The sequence below is a fragment of the Petromyzon marinus genome, chromosome 42, assembly GCF_048934315.1.
Source record: "Petromyzon marinus isolate PM22_M1 ecotype Great Lakes invasive population chromosome 42, UKy_Petmar_22M1.pri1.0, whole genome shotgun sequence".
NCBI classification, from domain to species: Eukaryota; Metazoa; Chordata; class Hyperoartia; order Petromyzontiformes; family Petromyzontidae; genus Petromyzon; species Petromyzon marinus.
Genome location: NC_133708.1, coordinates 11349577 through 11366141, shown reverse-complemented (window position 1 = coordinate 11366141; position 16565 = coordinate 11349577). Strand labels below are relative to the sequence as shown.

The following is a 16565-nucleotide window of genomic DNA, read 5'->3' as shown; positions in this document are numbered from 1 at the left end:
CTGCAGTAGTGTCTTCCTTAAATTGAGCTCAATTAGGGCTCACAGCGTTTGCGGGGTTTTTTTCTTTCTTAATTCTTGTCAGCGAGAACCTCCTCCCGCAGGGGCATTGCTTATCCAGCTTTTAAAAAAAAAATGCTTGTACTATCGACTCGAGTGATAATGAGAAAACATCCCAAGATGTTCATTAAAATGTCTCGGCAATTTGCGCGGTGTCCAAACATCCACCGACGTCTCCCTGACAAAGCACTATTGACAAAGTTGTACTCAACAGTTGCTCACCAGTTAAGTCCCGAGCGTAGTAATCGGGATGGCATTGTGTGTGTTAACCTTCTTAAGCCACATCAGCTCATGCTGTGATCGGAATAAAGCAAAATATATCGCAGATTTGAAAGAAAATGAAATCCACACGACTTCATTACCTTAATTTAATACGCGCATTTGCAAAATACGTCTAAGATTATAGGTCACCTAATAGTCGGATAAACACTTGCAACATTTCCCAGTTATGGTGCTTTCACATAATACGTTCATTGAAAATAACTGCATTCATTACGGCCATGTGTATATTACCGAGTTCATGATTGCTACCGGAATTTGACTTTATTTAGGAGATATAACAAATGGATGGTCTCATTTGCCCAGGTTAAAAAGCGGCAAGGAAAACAAATCTAGTTAAGTTATATTTAAATATTATTTGGGTCTTTCGGTAAAGTCACGTGGATAGGTTCAAAGAAAAGAACAAAACAACTACGTCGTTTCGATCGCAACTGATGACGACCGCTTGTGTTATGAATTCCTGCAGTCACGAAAGCTTTAAGTCAAGATTTATATTTAAAAAACCAAACTGCATTATTGATTAAACTTCCACTTTTCAAATGTATATAATAATAAAAAATAATTATCACTGGAATGTAATTCGTATGTTAATCATTTTAATTGCGGTAAGTTAGATTACCCTCACATTCATGGAAACGTTGTATACTTGACAATGACTAAAGCTTGAGTAATTGACATTAAAAGGGCATCCGGAGTGAATGTTCAAAGTGTATAAAATGGGTCTCAAACAGCAACAGGAGGTAATGATTACTATACACCACTGCACTGATGACTCCTAATAATTATGAAGCCAGTTTCCTTGCCCGACTGTAAAAAAAAAGACAAAAAAAAATCGCAAAAAATTCCCACAAACCTCTGCTCGTTTCCACCGTCTCCATCACGGAGCGGAAATTTGGCCGTCTCATCCACGCGTTTCTCCGCGGTGGAGCGTGGGTACTCTGGTTGGCGCAAGGGGCCTTCGTCACCTGCGCAACTCGCTACTCTCTACGGCGACGTCTGGCAAAGCAAAAACGAAGCAAAGCATGACCGAGCCGCAGCGTGCACATCATTCCGACGCGGTTGGGGCGCTCCGCTGTCGTCGCAGCTCCATAGTCATCGTAGTGCCTCTTCTGTGGCATTACGTTACTGCTCTAATTACATTAAAATAAAATAAAAACGTGGGACGGAAATGAAAGCATTTTAGTTTGAAAATGCATTCAAACGGCGATTAAAATAAGTGTGTTTCTTAGTTTAACACGCAGGCTTTCGCGACCAATATCATCCATAATATATATTTTTTTGTCGAGTTAGATCGTGTTCTTTGACAATGTTCTTGAAAACATATCACATGCTGGTTGTCGAGGGGGCCTCGACTCCTAACCAGGGGATGTGGGGGGGAGGGGGCAAGGCATCATCATCTGCCCCGATGCTCGTTACCCTACCGAGAGAAGTTGGTGACTGTCTCGTGAACGTGGCAGCAGTCGCCAGCATCAGCGCTCTCAGCACACATCTCTACAAGCCCAACAAGAACTCAAGCGCAATGTCGGAGCATATTGTAACGTCTGAAGCTTCCATTGTCACTCCCTTTGTTATCTTACAAACACAGCATTTTAGAGAATCACGATGAGATCAAGGGCATATCAGAGAATCATATGTTTTGGCGGTACTGACTGCCAGAGTTTATTTATATCTTTACGAGTTGAGAGTTTTTGTCACTTGTTATTTTTCCCCACAATGTATTGAATTATTCCCCCCCCACCCCCCAATCTTTGATAACTCTCAGCTATCCGTGTCATGCTTGCGGTGGTATTTTCTTTAAAATTATATATAGTACGTGAACTTCTGAAGGCAGAGGTCGCACAGTTAAAAAGGCCTGGCAGTTTCATTCGGATGAAATCTCTCACCCCTGTCTAACATTGATTGACAGTCGCATGGAATCGCTCCAGTGGATGACGCAACATCGCATTGAATTGGTAGCTCGTATAAAAATAGTTGGGGCAGGGGGGGGCATACATATTGATGTGAGGCGTGTTTAAGGCGTATGTCTGCAGGTGCGTATGCTACAATGTATATTAATGTGTTATTCGCTGTCATTGTGTCGGTGTTAATTGTATAGTGTGTATGCACTTATATTGTGCAGATGGTTGTTGTCCGTATGTAATTGAGCAGTTGTCACTCTCTGGCTCTCTTTCGTACGGTTATGCATTGAGTAGCAGCAATGCATCGATGTCTAAGTTGTGAATACAGATGCTGGCTTCAGAGGACAGCAAGTATGTACTACTTGTGGCTTGATTAAGGGGCCGTCCATAAATGACATCACACGATTTTGGACGATTTATGACCCCCCCCCCTCGTTACACATCGTCACAAATGTCTGACCCCCCCCCCCCCCCACCTAGGTGCGTGACGTCATTTATGGACGGCCTCTAAACACTCGCAGTGGGCATTAGATCACACTGAGACACACAGGCTCGCACAGAGACCCACACACTCGCACAGAGACCCACAGGCTCACAGAGTTCAGTTCATAATATGGTAACATGTGGCGCTTTATAAAAGATGTAAATATAATTAAAATCTTAATAGGCATAGATTTTGCACTCGTGTTATGCATACATAATTTTGGGTAAATTGATGGTTGAATTGTAAAAAATACTACCTAATCATCGATAGATCTTCAAGGCTCTCAAGGTAAGACAATTCATTATACAATGGAGCTACCATAAGCTTATTAAATGAAACATGGGATTAAATCAATGAATGCAAATCAGTCGCATCGTCATACGGCACAAACGTATGCATTGTTTACTTTTCAACCCAATTTGATGCTGACGACGATTATGAAGAGGGTTTGGTGATGGTGATGGCAATCACGGTGACGTCTCACGACGGTCATGATGATAACGATTTGCCTTTAAGTTCAAGAACGACCATTGTGTCCACCGCAAGGACTGCTTTTCAAAATGACGGCCCATTGTCTAAATGGGCAGTATTGCTGAGGGTAAAAAAGAGGCAGCCAACTCCAGACCAATCAGACAGCCCATCCCACCTGTCAACGCAGGTCTATCCCATTTGGCCGTTGCATCCAGCAACTTTTTTTGGGCGCTTCAGCTCTCCCGCAGTGCGCTGACAGTCGTTCTCCATTCAGACTTGATGATATCGGCCCATCTCTGGGAGAGAAAAAAAGAGAGAGAGAGAGAGAGAAAAAAACCCCGACTGAAACTCACACAGGGCGAGCACTTCCTTCGACGGAATGGAGCCACGTTGACAGATGGGAGAGTAGAGTAGACTTCTTTAACCAGATCCTTGATATAATGGAGTTAAAATGAACATGACCACAGGGCGGGATGTCAATTTCTGGTGGGGGGGTCATTAAGTGGAGTGTGATGTAAACTAGTGATTCTAGGCTGGCTACGCTTTAATTCAATTCTAAATGTTCCAATTACATGTATTTTTGATGTCAATAATCCAGTGCATGTTATCATTAATTTAATTGTTACTGTGTGATTAATTTCTGATTGGAATGTCAATTTAGCGGTTTGCATTTTTTTTGCCCTGCCGCACAATCATAAAAACAAGGCCTCAAATTTAATTGTGAAGCCTTCAAAATCCTATTACTCCATGGGGTGCATTTGTAATTGCAGTCAAACTATTGGGAAATGCATATAAGCATTACAAATACATAACACATTTCTTTGACATACAGTTAATTAAATTGAGTTAAAAAGTATCTTGGGGATTATTACCAAGAAATCATTCTAAGAACCTGGCAATTTTTATGCTTACAGATTTACTAACGACCCTCCTAAAATATGGTATCTTCATTCAATTGCCACATTTGTCCACATGTGACTGCCCTGAGTCAGCCCGCACAGAGTAGAGAATGTTGTATTATTGCTGTAGAGGTAAACATAACACATTCCTGCGGAGGGAGCTGGTAGGAACGTTGGGTTGCTCGGTCAATGGCCAGGGTCAACGTCGGCGTTGTGTATTCCGCAAATATTCCCCACCCTCACCACTCAGCCCCACCCTCGCCACTCAGCCCGACACTCCCCACCCAGCCCCTCCCCTCCCCACCCACCACCTCCCCTCCCATTTTTGGATGCACGACGGACGGACGGACACAATAATACCCTGTGGGCTGGTGTAACCAGGAGGTTCCTACCAGTATTAACTTTGTCAGTTTTATGTTGTTGTTATTATTATGAAGGAATAATGATTTGTATTATTGGGTGCTTAAATGTCCCAGGATCTCAGAGCACCTTCCATCACATCTCAAAAATAAAAATTATTCCCAACAATCGTTTTCTTGGCGTTAGCCTCGGGAACCTTGCTGATGGCAGCTGCCCTGTGAAGTACAATTATTGATTTGAAAAAGGAATCTCCTGAAAAATGGACAATGCAGATCGTCAGACGTTGTTCGTAAGCGTGAGCTACTGTGTGCAAATTCGATATCACATTCCAATGAGAAAATCAAACCGCAACTCAACATTAAAGAAAAGCACCGATTATGAGAATCATTATTCTTAGAAAATCATATTTTCATCAAACCACTGCTGTATTAACGTCTCCCCATGCAATTGGTTGTCGTGGGAGTTGTTTGACCATACTTCACTATTATGGGCAATGTGGTTTGGTGAAAGGGAGTCCTGGGGATCGGTTCAGATGGTACTGATTACAGGTGTTGGTCCTGGCATGGAATCCAATTCAGGAAACCAGGTTCATAGTGCAGTGTGTGTAACACTGTCCCACCACTCCGCGCTAACTGCTGTTGACCAGATTGGTGTTCAAAATACAATTACGCTCACATTTTGGTTAAGTAATGCATATTTAATTTATATGCCTGCATACATTTGCATAACATATAAGGTCCCACTGCATAGTATGTTTCCTCTGAGGTGCAATGCAGCAGTTATTCGACCCGCTTGACAAACAAAGGTGATATGTTATTTTTCACTCTTTTGTCAATCCACTAATAGATGTAGGCCTCCCCATGCCCTGGCAATAATGGGACCTGTGTCCATACTTCACCATGCCACTCATTAGCAGGTTAGTGAAGGAGGGAACCAGGGCGGGTTCAGATACCAATTGGCACCGATGTTACTCGTGGCTCGGAATCCAATTGGGGTTTTCAGGTTTTTCGGAGCACAGCACGTGCAATTCCGTCCCACCATTCCAATGCGCCATGGGATCATTGAAAAGTTACCTCAATTTATCGTTCCACTACAAATGGCTTTTGTTGATTCGAACTGATGAATGGCGCTATGAGAAGCCACCCTCGATTAAAGATATGCATGAAACACGTAATTAGTCAGAAGATTGAGGACGTTAAACTAAAATGTCACATGGTCTCGGAACAATGGGATGTCCAATTCCCATCCAAAAAATGGTTTGAAAGGCCAGATGATTTATTTCAAGGATATCCACTTGGGACTGTAGCAGCATTGAAAGCATTCTTGAGGGAGCGACAAACATTTTTTAAAATAATATTTTCCAATTGATTTTTTTATCTCTCTCTGCGTAGCTTTCCGTGTAGAAGTTTAAATTTTAAAGGTATGTTCTTTGGACTCGTATTTGCGTGTGTGTGTTTCCTGTAAATGTACGTGTATATGTAATATTCCAGGGTGGAACAGTGGCAGAGTGGTTCGTATGCTGCGCTATGAAAATAATTATCATTTCTTTTATTACTGTGATGTCCAATAAAAATGTGTAACCTTGAACAAAATATGTATATACTGTGTATATATTTATAGTTTGTTAATTCTAGATTTGAAGCTTTCGTGACTGCAAGGATCCATACTCTTTGGTTCTATTCGGTAAAGTCACGTGGCCGAAATGTCGTGTTTTTTCTTGTTTTATTTTTTACATACGTGACTTTACCGAATAGAACCAAAGAGTATAGTTTGTTCGTTTCTCAGTCCGCTTGTCCTGGTCAGGGTCACGGCGGCAGCGCGTTGAGTAGTGGTGGTCCAGGCCTCCCTCTCCCTGGCGACAGACTCCAGCACTACTGCACTATACACTCCTATACACTATACACTACTACACACTACACTACTATACACGACTATACTATACCTTCATATACACTACACATGACTACACTATACACTACTATGCACTACTACCCTATACATTCCGTACTCTACACTATGCACAGCTATTCCTGGGGAATTCCCAGGCCATCCCATGCCAGCCAAGCGACATCGTCCCACAAGCGTGTCCTGGGCCTGCCCCGGGGTCTTCGCCCACTAACTCGTGTCACTATATGTACATATATGCATATCGTGACACGAGTTAAATGCCCAGGCCATGGCTAACATCAGTAGTGAACGATATCTGAACCGGTCACGATGCTGTCCTCCTTCACAAACCCGCAATGAGCAAAAAAGTGAAGTATGGTCAAAAACCATTTTCACCTTTAGCTAGCAGTGGATGGCACAAAGGTTCAAACAATTTTCATTATGTAACACACCACTATGTTTGCAACTTGAATGCAACTATTCTCATTTATGAGGCTATCAGATGCTATTAAATGGATTAATAGCCTCGACATAAACATTCAATGTTGCATGTTTACTGTTTACCATATGAAAGAAGGAAAAGGCACGTTGGCATTCGAAAGTTAGTGGTGGAAATTCCACGTTGCTGTGGCAGGCCCATTTCTCTCGGGAGTAAATCAAATTTGACCTGCTTATGATGGCAGATTGTGTAAATTTATTCACGTCACATAACACGATTTTTTTTTTGCAAAGCCATCGAGAGGTGACATCACGGGTGATTAATGGCCGCGTTCATTGTGACAGGTGCATTGCCCTTTATAAAAATAAAAAAGCCTGGAGTAGTGTTCCCCCCACGGAACGGAAATCAAGCAAGAGGTCCTCTGTCGCTCAATCTCCTTGCCCCACGTGAGCGCAACACAAACTCCCCACAGCTGGCGCTGCCCACGGAGTCATCATGTGAATGTACGCGTGAAGCACCTTCCACCACGCGTTGGCGCACACAGGCATTCGCCAAAAACTAAAAAAAAAATCCGCCGCAATCCGCGCTCGCTCGCTTGTGCACACAACGACAAGGATCCTTCTCGTGTAGCCTTAACAGAGTGTTGGGGCAAGTGCTGTTCGCGAGCAGCAAGCGCCTATGAAGGCCGGCACGGCGCACGAGGGGGTGGGTGGCAGGTACCGCGCCCGGCCGCCTTTGTCTCCCGAGCGCCGATGTTTACTACACACCGCGCCAGGTTTGAAGCTTACTCGACATAGGAAAGCCTCGGGACTGGTTCAGTTAATCGTCACTGGTGTCGATGGCCGTGAGCGGGAATCAAGCTCGAGTCGCCTGGTTTATTTGCATAGCACGCCGCAAACCACTGCACTACAGCGCTCGCACGCACGCAGGCACACACGCAACACACACAACACACACGCAACACACAGCACACACGCCGTTCCACATCACGCTCAAGTGTGGCTGTGCTCGCATGGAACGGGACCCTCGCCGATACCATAGAACAACAACGGCATTGTGGACAATTCTCTATCGCATTTCACACGAATGCTGAATCGCAGCCTGTAGTCGCCGAAATCCTGGTGGCAGAGTGGTTCACATTCCCACAGAGACACCACCAACAGACAATTATAGAAATAGGTTTTACACTTTTGACTGGCACAAAAACTGACACCTTTATTCAAGGCATCATGTTTGCAATAACCAGAAACACAAGCAGTCAAAATGCAAACAAAAGAGACAACTCTGATAATAATATGCATTGTCCAGAGTTGTCTCTAATGTTTGCATTTTGACTGCTTGTGTTGTGGTTATTGCAAACATGATGCCTTGAATAAAGGTGTCAGTTTTTGTGCCAGTTGAAAGGGTAAAACCTATTTCTATATCTTGTTACTGGCAAAAGGAGGTCTCATAACAGACAATTAGTTTGTTGTTTTCTCCGTTAAAAAAAAACCCCACCTCATTTGCAGAATCCTGGTCTCTGAAGCTCGCATCTGTGCCGCCAGAGCGGCTGTCTGTGCACACATGGTGAATGCTCCCAACTTCCACGAGATTTTCATTTTACTTTCATGATTTTAAATGTCCCCGTTCTGTGACCTGCAATGTGTTAATAATTTTGCTCCTGCAGCCATCGTCATCGTCGGCCATGCTCAATCCACTGCCGCATGAAGGCCCTCCCCCAAGCCACCGCCACCTCTCACGATCCTGCGATGCGGTAAACCAACCAGCACCTTCACACGGGATGAGTTCATCACTCTATCTCCTCGGTAGAGTCCAGGCGCAGCATGTAAGGTATCATAATAATGACAACAATCCAATTCCTATCTCGTTTTGAGATATTACCAATGATTCCATTACTGCGCCATTTAATGGCAATGTATAATTGTATAATGACAATGTTTAATTGTATAATGACAATGTATAAGCCATGGGTTCAGGAGGAGCAAAGGAGACAATTGAAATTGCATCCTATTGTATTGCGTAAGTGCTGCTCCATTGCTCATCTGATGTATGTTACTATTTAATTGCATATATTTATATTTCATTCACATTTAATTTTAAAAGGGAACACGTGGATTATAGAGCAAGTGCAGGTTAACCATTCAAACAATTTAGAATTGTAAGTTCGCTTGGGTAGCGAACACCAGAGAAAGGAAAGATGATTGATAGTTACGAATAATGTTAGAGGATAGATCAATAATCGGATATCTGCAGGATAAATACAGATTACGATCGTCATATCGCAAGATTTTGAGACTGACAGAGGCTTAGGGAGGCCTTCATCCAGCAGGAGAGAGCGACCATGGCCGACGATGAAGGTGACGTTGATAATTTCAATAGTTTTCGACGTCCCTACCTTACCACCAATATATATTTTTTTCTGTTTTACACGTAAGTATGATATCGTGATCAATATCATCCAAAATAAAGGTTTTTTTAATGGAGGGAGGGTCTGATCACGTAAAACATTTTTTTTCGTCCGTCCAACTATCCATCAATCTGCCTCCTCCCCTCCCGCACGTCTCCTCTGCGCCAATGCACGGCCCGAACGGAAACATCTTGGGAAGCTCCAAATCACCGGGGCGCTCCGTGCGTTCGAGGTCTCCTCCTCCTCTCTTCCTCCCCCAAGTCCCTCCCGCGGCCCAGTGGACCCCGCGGCGCGATTGTGCAGTGCGCCGTGGGTTTCGCCGTTATGGAACGAATCGGACACGAGCGCCCGGGCTCCCATTACCGCCGCGTCGGACAATAACAGCCTCGTCCCTGCGCGCCCCGCCGCTAAAGAGCGAATAATCTGCTCCCTCGCCTCCTTTATACCGCCGCGCTCTCGTCTCTCCAAGGTCACACAGTTCCAAACCAAAGCGGCACCCCCTTTTATAATTTATATTTCCCACTCCCCGGTTTATACACCTCCCCGCCCCCCCCCCCCGTCTCTTATTTTTCAATTTTACACTCGATTGCTTTTGCTGAGAGTTGATCGAAATTTTTGTTTTGTATTTTTTTGCGGGAGTTACTTTGTGCCCCGAGATGCTGAAGTGCGAGCAGAGTCAAAGAATCATGGGCATGGAGCAACGAGCGGGCAGTACAGCAAAGTAGGTCCGTTGAGTAATATGTTTAACCCTTTTAACTGGCACAAAAACTGACACCTTTATTCAAGGCATCATGTTTGCAATAACCACAACACAAGCAGTCAAAATGCAAACAAAAAAGACAACTCTGATAATAATATGCACTGTCCTTGAATTTGATTGGTCCACACCCGAGACGGCTTTTCTTAGAGCCTAGTCTCCACTGGTGTTGGACCAGATGACGCCTTTTGGTTGGACCAGATGACGCCAAAAGGGTAAAACCTATTACTATATCTTGTTACTGGCAAAGGAGGTCTCATAATGTAGGTCCATTGACTTTTGTCCGTGTGTAGTCTCAACGTTTCCTTGTTAATGTTGTCTGCAGTGGCTTTCTCTGACCACAAAAAAACCCCCACGGAAAGGAATCGGTCAAACATCCAAAACAGGATCCTCTTGAAGTAGAACTATGAGACTCCATCAGGCCTCACTGCCGAGCTGTCTGCAAGTTGAAAGGTAGTGTCCCATTCACCGCTGAGTCTCGGAACGCGTGAGGAGTTAGCGTTAATGTAATTTTAGAGAAGTGGAGCGCCGTTGTTTTTAAAGACATTCTACTCACCACCAAGAACTCCAATGACACGACCGCAGTCTACGTCAGCTGGCGCCAAACTATGCCAAACGCCCTCTCACATGGCCTTGTGGGAGCCTCGGTACCTTTCCCGATCTGAAGACGTACCGATGAAGTTATTTTATTTTTAGCTATTTTATTTTAGAAAAACTAAATATGTACACGTACGTCATCATAATGTGAAAGGGTTAGGACATCTACAGATCCAAAGAGGGGGTCTCTCTGCTTAACATTCCATGGGGAAGACGTTGATGTGAAATTGGCACCCCTGCACCCAGTGGTTTATAATGCCACATGGCTCCGATCGAGGCTAATCTCTGCAAAGGACCAATGCTTTTACTCGAATGTCCATTGTAGTATTAATACTGGACACAATAAGAACATGCATTAATGAAAGTACTTTTTGTAATGAAATCTGGAATACTTTTTTTATATATATCAAGTTTCCTTACAAAATCGGTCATAATTAAACTAAAAAAATAAAATAGCGTAATAGGCTGTTATGAAGCATAGCACTCAGAACATGTCTGACAAGAAGATTAATACCCAACCGGCTGTGATTGTGCACACGTCATGTGGCAAATATGTGTCGGGAACTGATTGACGTATTAATATTAAACACCGATTAACATTTGAATAGCATTATCTAACTTTCAGACTGGCAAATTAAGGCATGTTAGCGTGAGCATGTTTCACTTCCTGCTGTGCCTTGCGCTTCTGTGTTGGGACTCACATAATTAATGTCTGTACATTATTTCCAATAACATGTCATGCCCGCATAGAGATCGGTCTTTTTTGGATTCCTATGTAAAAATACGTAACAACAGTGTCCATTAAAGTCCCTATCTATTTTATTGAACTTATGGTATTTTATATGTATACGTGTTTCTTTGCAGGACCCTATGCATATGAATGTAGAAGAACGCATGATGGTAGTAACATTCTCAATACAATGGGGCTCTTTGTCATTATGCGAACATCGTTTCAGGACTACAATAACGAACGTTTTCCAAATCCCTGGATTAGACGAGGCACCAACAGGCACTGAACAGCTCCGTCTCCGTGTTGAATGCCTTTGCATTTATTTGCATGGGGATTTATCAAGTCAGAGGCGTTATCGAACAAGAGTCTAGAGACCTGCAAGATTTACCGCATCATATCGGGGGCCGCCGTGGCAAAAAACAAAACCACAGATGCTCTAAAGTAAGTGTGTTCCGCAATGCAGCTGACAGATTTGAGCTGTGCAGAGATATTGGGGGTGCTGGTGTAGAATACGATGCTTAAGTGTTATTCGTAAATATACCTCCGATTGTATTATTGCATAATTTTACCTTAATTGCTTTGATTTCAATAAAATATATAGGGACTTTATGGACACCCTGCATGGTACGGGTAATTAAATATATCATTATTGGTGATGTCGTGGTGTGACGGTTAGCATAATCGAATTGCAATCTCCCATCGGAGGCAGTTGAAACAATATTTTAAGTTCATATTCTTAGTTTTTTCGGTAAAGTCACGTTGAAGAGAAACAACAAAATAACAAAATATATATAAAACAATAAAAAAATTCTCACGACGTTTCGACCATAACTCAAACGGTCATCATCAGGTGTGTCGGTTTGCATAAATTATTTTTAAAAAGGCACATTTATTTATTTATAAAAAACGTTGGCGTCACGCGCAGCGATTGGCAGTTTGCCCAGGACTAGTCCATCTATTTTTTTTTTAAAGAGGAGGGGGGAGACGAAATTTTTTATAATGTATGCTGTCTGAAAGCCACTGTAAGCGTGAACAATCAATCAAGAACTGAAATGATTTATCAAATCTTTCCAATGATTGCTAAGATAGAATCCATCTTCTCGGTTGAAATTGTCTCTGTGCTTGTATATGTGGATAGCCTCATGAACGAATCTCTCATGGAAGCCAGATGGCTTACAAAGAACCTCCGTCTTGGAAAAGTCAATGGCATGTGAGCCTACTGAATTAGAACAATGATCTGCTACGGCCGAGGTGTTGGTCCTACCGTGTTTAAGGTCTGCTTTATGTTCACGAATGCGGTCCGAGACATGGCGTTTGGTTTCTCCAATGTAACTACTACCACAGAGGAAACTTAGTTTGTAGACACCAGGGTATTGTATGTCCGGAATCACATCTTTTACAGACGGAACCAGATCACGGATTTTATGTAATGTGTTGAAACGGACCTGGATCTTGTGTTTATTCAAGATTTTGGAGATCTTTTTTGTGATCCCAGCAATGTAGGGTAAAGTGATGGTTTTGAAAGGCTCCTCAAGAGGGTTCTTCTTCATGGTTTGAGTGATAGCTTTGCGGATTGTATAGTCGGAGTAACCATTTCAACACATTACATAAAATCCGTGATCTGGTTCCGTCTGTAAAAGATATGATTCCGGACATACAATACCCTGGTGTCTACAAACTAAGTTGCCTCTGTGGTAGTAGTTACATTGGAGAAACCAAACGCCATGTCTCGGACCGCATTCGTGAACATAAAGCAGACCTTAAACACGGTAGGACCAACACCTCGGCCGTAGCAGATCATTGTTCTAATTCAGTAGGCTCACATGCCATTGACTTTTCCAAGACGGAGGTTCTTTGTAAGCCATCTGGCTTCCATGAGAGATTCGTTCATGAGGCTATCCACATATACAAGCACAGAGACAATTTCAACCGAGAAGATGGATTCTATCTTAGCAATCATTGGAAAGATTTGATAAATCATTTCAGTTCTTGATTGATTGTTCACGCTTACAGTGGCTTTCAGACAGCATACATTATAAAAAATTTCGTCTCCCCCCTCCTCTTTTAAAAAAATAGATGGACTAGTCCTGGGCAAACTGCCAATCGCTGCGCGTGACGCCAACGTTTTTTTATAAATAAATAAATGTGCCTTTTTTTAAAAATAATTTATGCAAACCGACACACCTGATGATGACCGTTTGAGTTATGGTCGAAACGTCGTGAGAATTTTTTTATTGTTTTATATATATTTTGTTATTTTGTTGTTTCTCTTCAACGTGACTTTACCGAAAAAACTAAGAATATGAATTACTGCAGTCACGAAAGCTTTAAATCAAAATTTAATATTCAAGTTCCTTAAATCCACCCCACCCACAACTCTGTCCACCCAGCAGTATAAAATAAATGTGCAAACCACAGTTAATCGATGAGCAGTGTATGTGTCGTGGAGTCCAGTGTGGTTATTTCAGTGTTTCATCAGCAGGTTCGGGCTCGCTTCCACCTACTTCTACCTCTCCCAAGATGTCTGTCCAGTTTGGAAGAGGAGGCCAAATTACCCTCCAATGGGGCTCTGTAGAATCAAGTCGAGCCGCTCCCAACAGCAGTGGCATCGGCAAGATGTCAACTATCTCGCCTGGTCTACAGGAAATCGTGGGTTCCATCCCGACCCTGATGCCTGCTGTATATTTAGACTTTGGACGTTCTCCCCGTGGTCACATGGATTTTTCTCTGGGTCCTCCACATTTATAATCAACATGCATTCAAAGTATTTGGTTGCTGTAAATTTCCACAATTAGCCACTTCGTTGAGCTACCATTTGTGACCAGGTCGCTTCTGAAAAAAAGATCTGTACAGCTGAGTGGGCCTGAACTGTTAAAATAAAATTTGTAAAAAAAATATTAAACGGATTTCTCAAGTGTATTGAGTTAATGATCTCAGGCCGATCAAAGCCCATGCTTACGAGGGGACAACCGTAAACATCATCTCCTGGCTACCTCACAGGCCCACGCCTATAACACCTGGCAAGCCCTGGCGGTCACCCAAACAAGTGTTGATCAGGCTCAGAATCAGCTTATCTTCTGAGATCCAATACGATCGGACACATTTGTGGTGATTTGCTCGTCGGGAAATGTAATACTTCAAGTAGAACGTGTAACCATCAGTGAGAATTAAGAATGCCACATCTATTGATTTAAAGCTTTCGTGACTGCAGTGATTCATACTCTTGGTTCTTTCGGTAAAGTCACGTTGAAGGGAAACAACGTGACTTTACCGAAAGAACCAAGAATATATAATGCCACATCTGTAAGTTTAAAAAATATATATTTTGTTCCACCTGCTGGGACTATTATTATCAAGCTGTGCAGGACTGTGAAACGTTTGAGACTTAGTCTATGCTTCAGCATGCATTTACGATCGACATGCAAAACTTTGTTCACTTTGGAACTCAGCTGGTGTCATGCACTTGGGAATAGCAATTGCGTGACACTAACAATGCATACCCTTCTTCTCAAACGTAAATAATTCACAATCTTCTGTAATGCGTCAGTTTTCTTTTTTTCACACGTATTTTGCTAAATGTATTTAGGTCAATGATGTGTTAATATATACTAACCCAGCAGGTTTTGTTGTGCTAGCCTAATTAGTTTGCTAAAATGCAACACCCCCGCACACATGCTAACACATCAGCGCAATCCTCGCATGCCCTCAACTGTCTCCCAATCCAATGCTAAGTCGAGTGCAACAACACCCTCATCAAGACCCTCCCTGCGCTTGCCCCTACCTTCCGCCACAATCACACGCGTGCATATATATTTACACCCATAGACTGCAAGAGCAAGTGCTGACGTGAGCATCTATTGAGGACATCGGAAAGCTCAATGTTTATTTATCGTCGCGAGATTCTCGTTACGGGCCGAGTTCACCCAAAGGGATGATAACACACTGTCAGTTTAACACATAGACCGGGAGCAACAGGAGAGCCTCACCATTCCCGGCAAATTGCCCGATGATGCTGGATGTAATTACCAGCGAAAAGTCGTACTGAAAATTTTAAATGATATTGATTCACTCTTCAACACAACGGTGGGTTAAAGTAGTGAACTATTTGTCCTTGGTGAACGTGACACATTTTTTACTGTTTGGCCGTGTCGGGTGGTGGAGGGTTACGACACATTTATAAATAACGCGATCTAACCCAAAAACCTTTATTATGAATACTAATTCACTCTTAAATAGCATCATGTAATGAAAATAATTACAGGAAAAGACGAACAAAAATTGTTATAACTGTGTCCATGTGATGGTTTATTTGCTGAAGCAGTGACAGCTAATTGTAATGCACAGTGCCCAGCACAACCATGTATAATTATATACGAAATTGGAAAGACAAACCCTTTGATTTGTCATCCGAGGGGGGACAAAGCCACTCTATAACACCACCGTTGCTTCATGACTTTGAGCAATTAATTTTAAACGAGCTTGTTTGCCCGTCTTGGGACGGAAGCTGTAATATTGACGACAAAATTGTGCAGAATATAATTGTATCTTGTGTGCATTCAATGGCAGTGAATCGTGCACGTAAGTATGTCATCAAACACTTCACTGCATGTCACTGTAGCACTGTATTAGTGGCAGTGAATCTGGCACGAAACGACGTCATAAAACACCAAGCTGAAGAAATGAATAATTAAATACACCAAATCCACTTTGTTGTTGCGTATATTTTTTGTTTATTAGATTCACTTTCAATAAAGAAACGTCAAACTTAAAGCGAATTTGCGAGAAATAATAATTCCGCTCGACCTTCTGCGTCGGTGTAAAAATCCACCCACTCATGAATATTAATGACGGGGGGTGCGGCATGTGCAGTGACGTCACGGGCGTTACACACAGACATTATTGGCTCATTATAGGAGCAATTCGCACCCCTTTTGCGGGTGGGTGCTACCTTTGGTGCCTCTTTGCTTGCTCGCACGGCTCGCACCTGGAGTCAAGCGCAAGGAAAGGAGGCATTGATGCCGGGTTCCCCTTCGTTCATCTCTCCAGAACTCACTTTTTTACCCACACTGTCCAATGTCGTGCCACGCCATCCTTGTTGCTATCTCGCCCTGACGTGAGCATCTATTGAGGCCATCGGAGAGCTCAACGTTTAGTTAACGTCGTCAGATTCTCGGTACGGGCCGAGTTCATCCAAAGGGAGGGCCGGAACAAATTCCGTCGGATCACGTGGTCGGAAACCGTGCTCAGTTTGCTGGGAGCGTAGCGTGGAACGCGAACCGCTGCATCGTCGCTTGACCCCG

At 43.0% G+C, this 16565-nt stretch overlaps 1 long non-coding RNA gene across 1 annotated transcript in view; it reads left to right on the top strand.

Moving 5' to 3' along the window:
* LOC142930615 (uncharacterized) overlaps window positions 1-16168 on the top strand; it is a 33267-nt gene extending 17099 nt beyond the window's left edge. Inside the window, exons 2-3 of the long non-coding RNA XR_012946572.1 lie at window positions 8441-8527; window positions 13748-16168. This is a non-coding gene — a long non-coding RNA (uncharacterized LOC142930615). The remainder of the gene's footprint in view (window positions 1-8440; window positions 8528-13747) is intronic.
* Window positions 16169-16565: the final 397 nt, after the last annotated feature.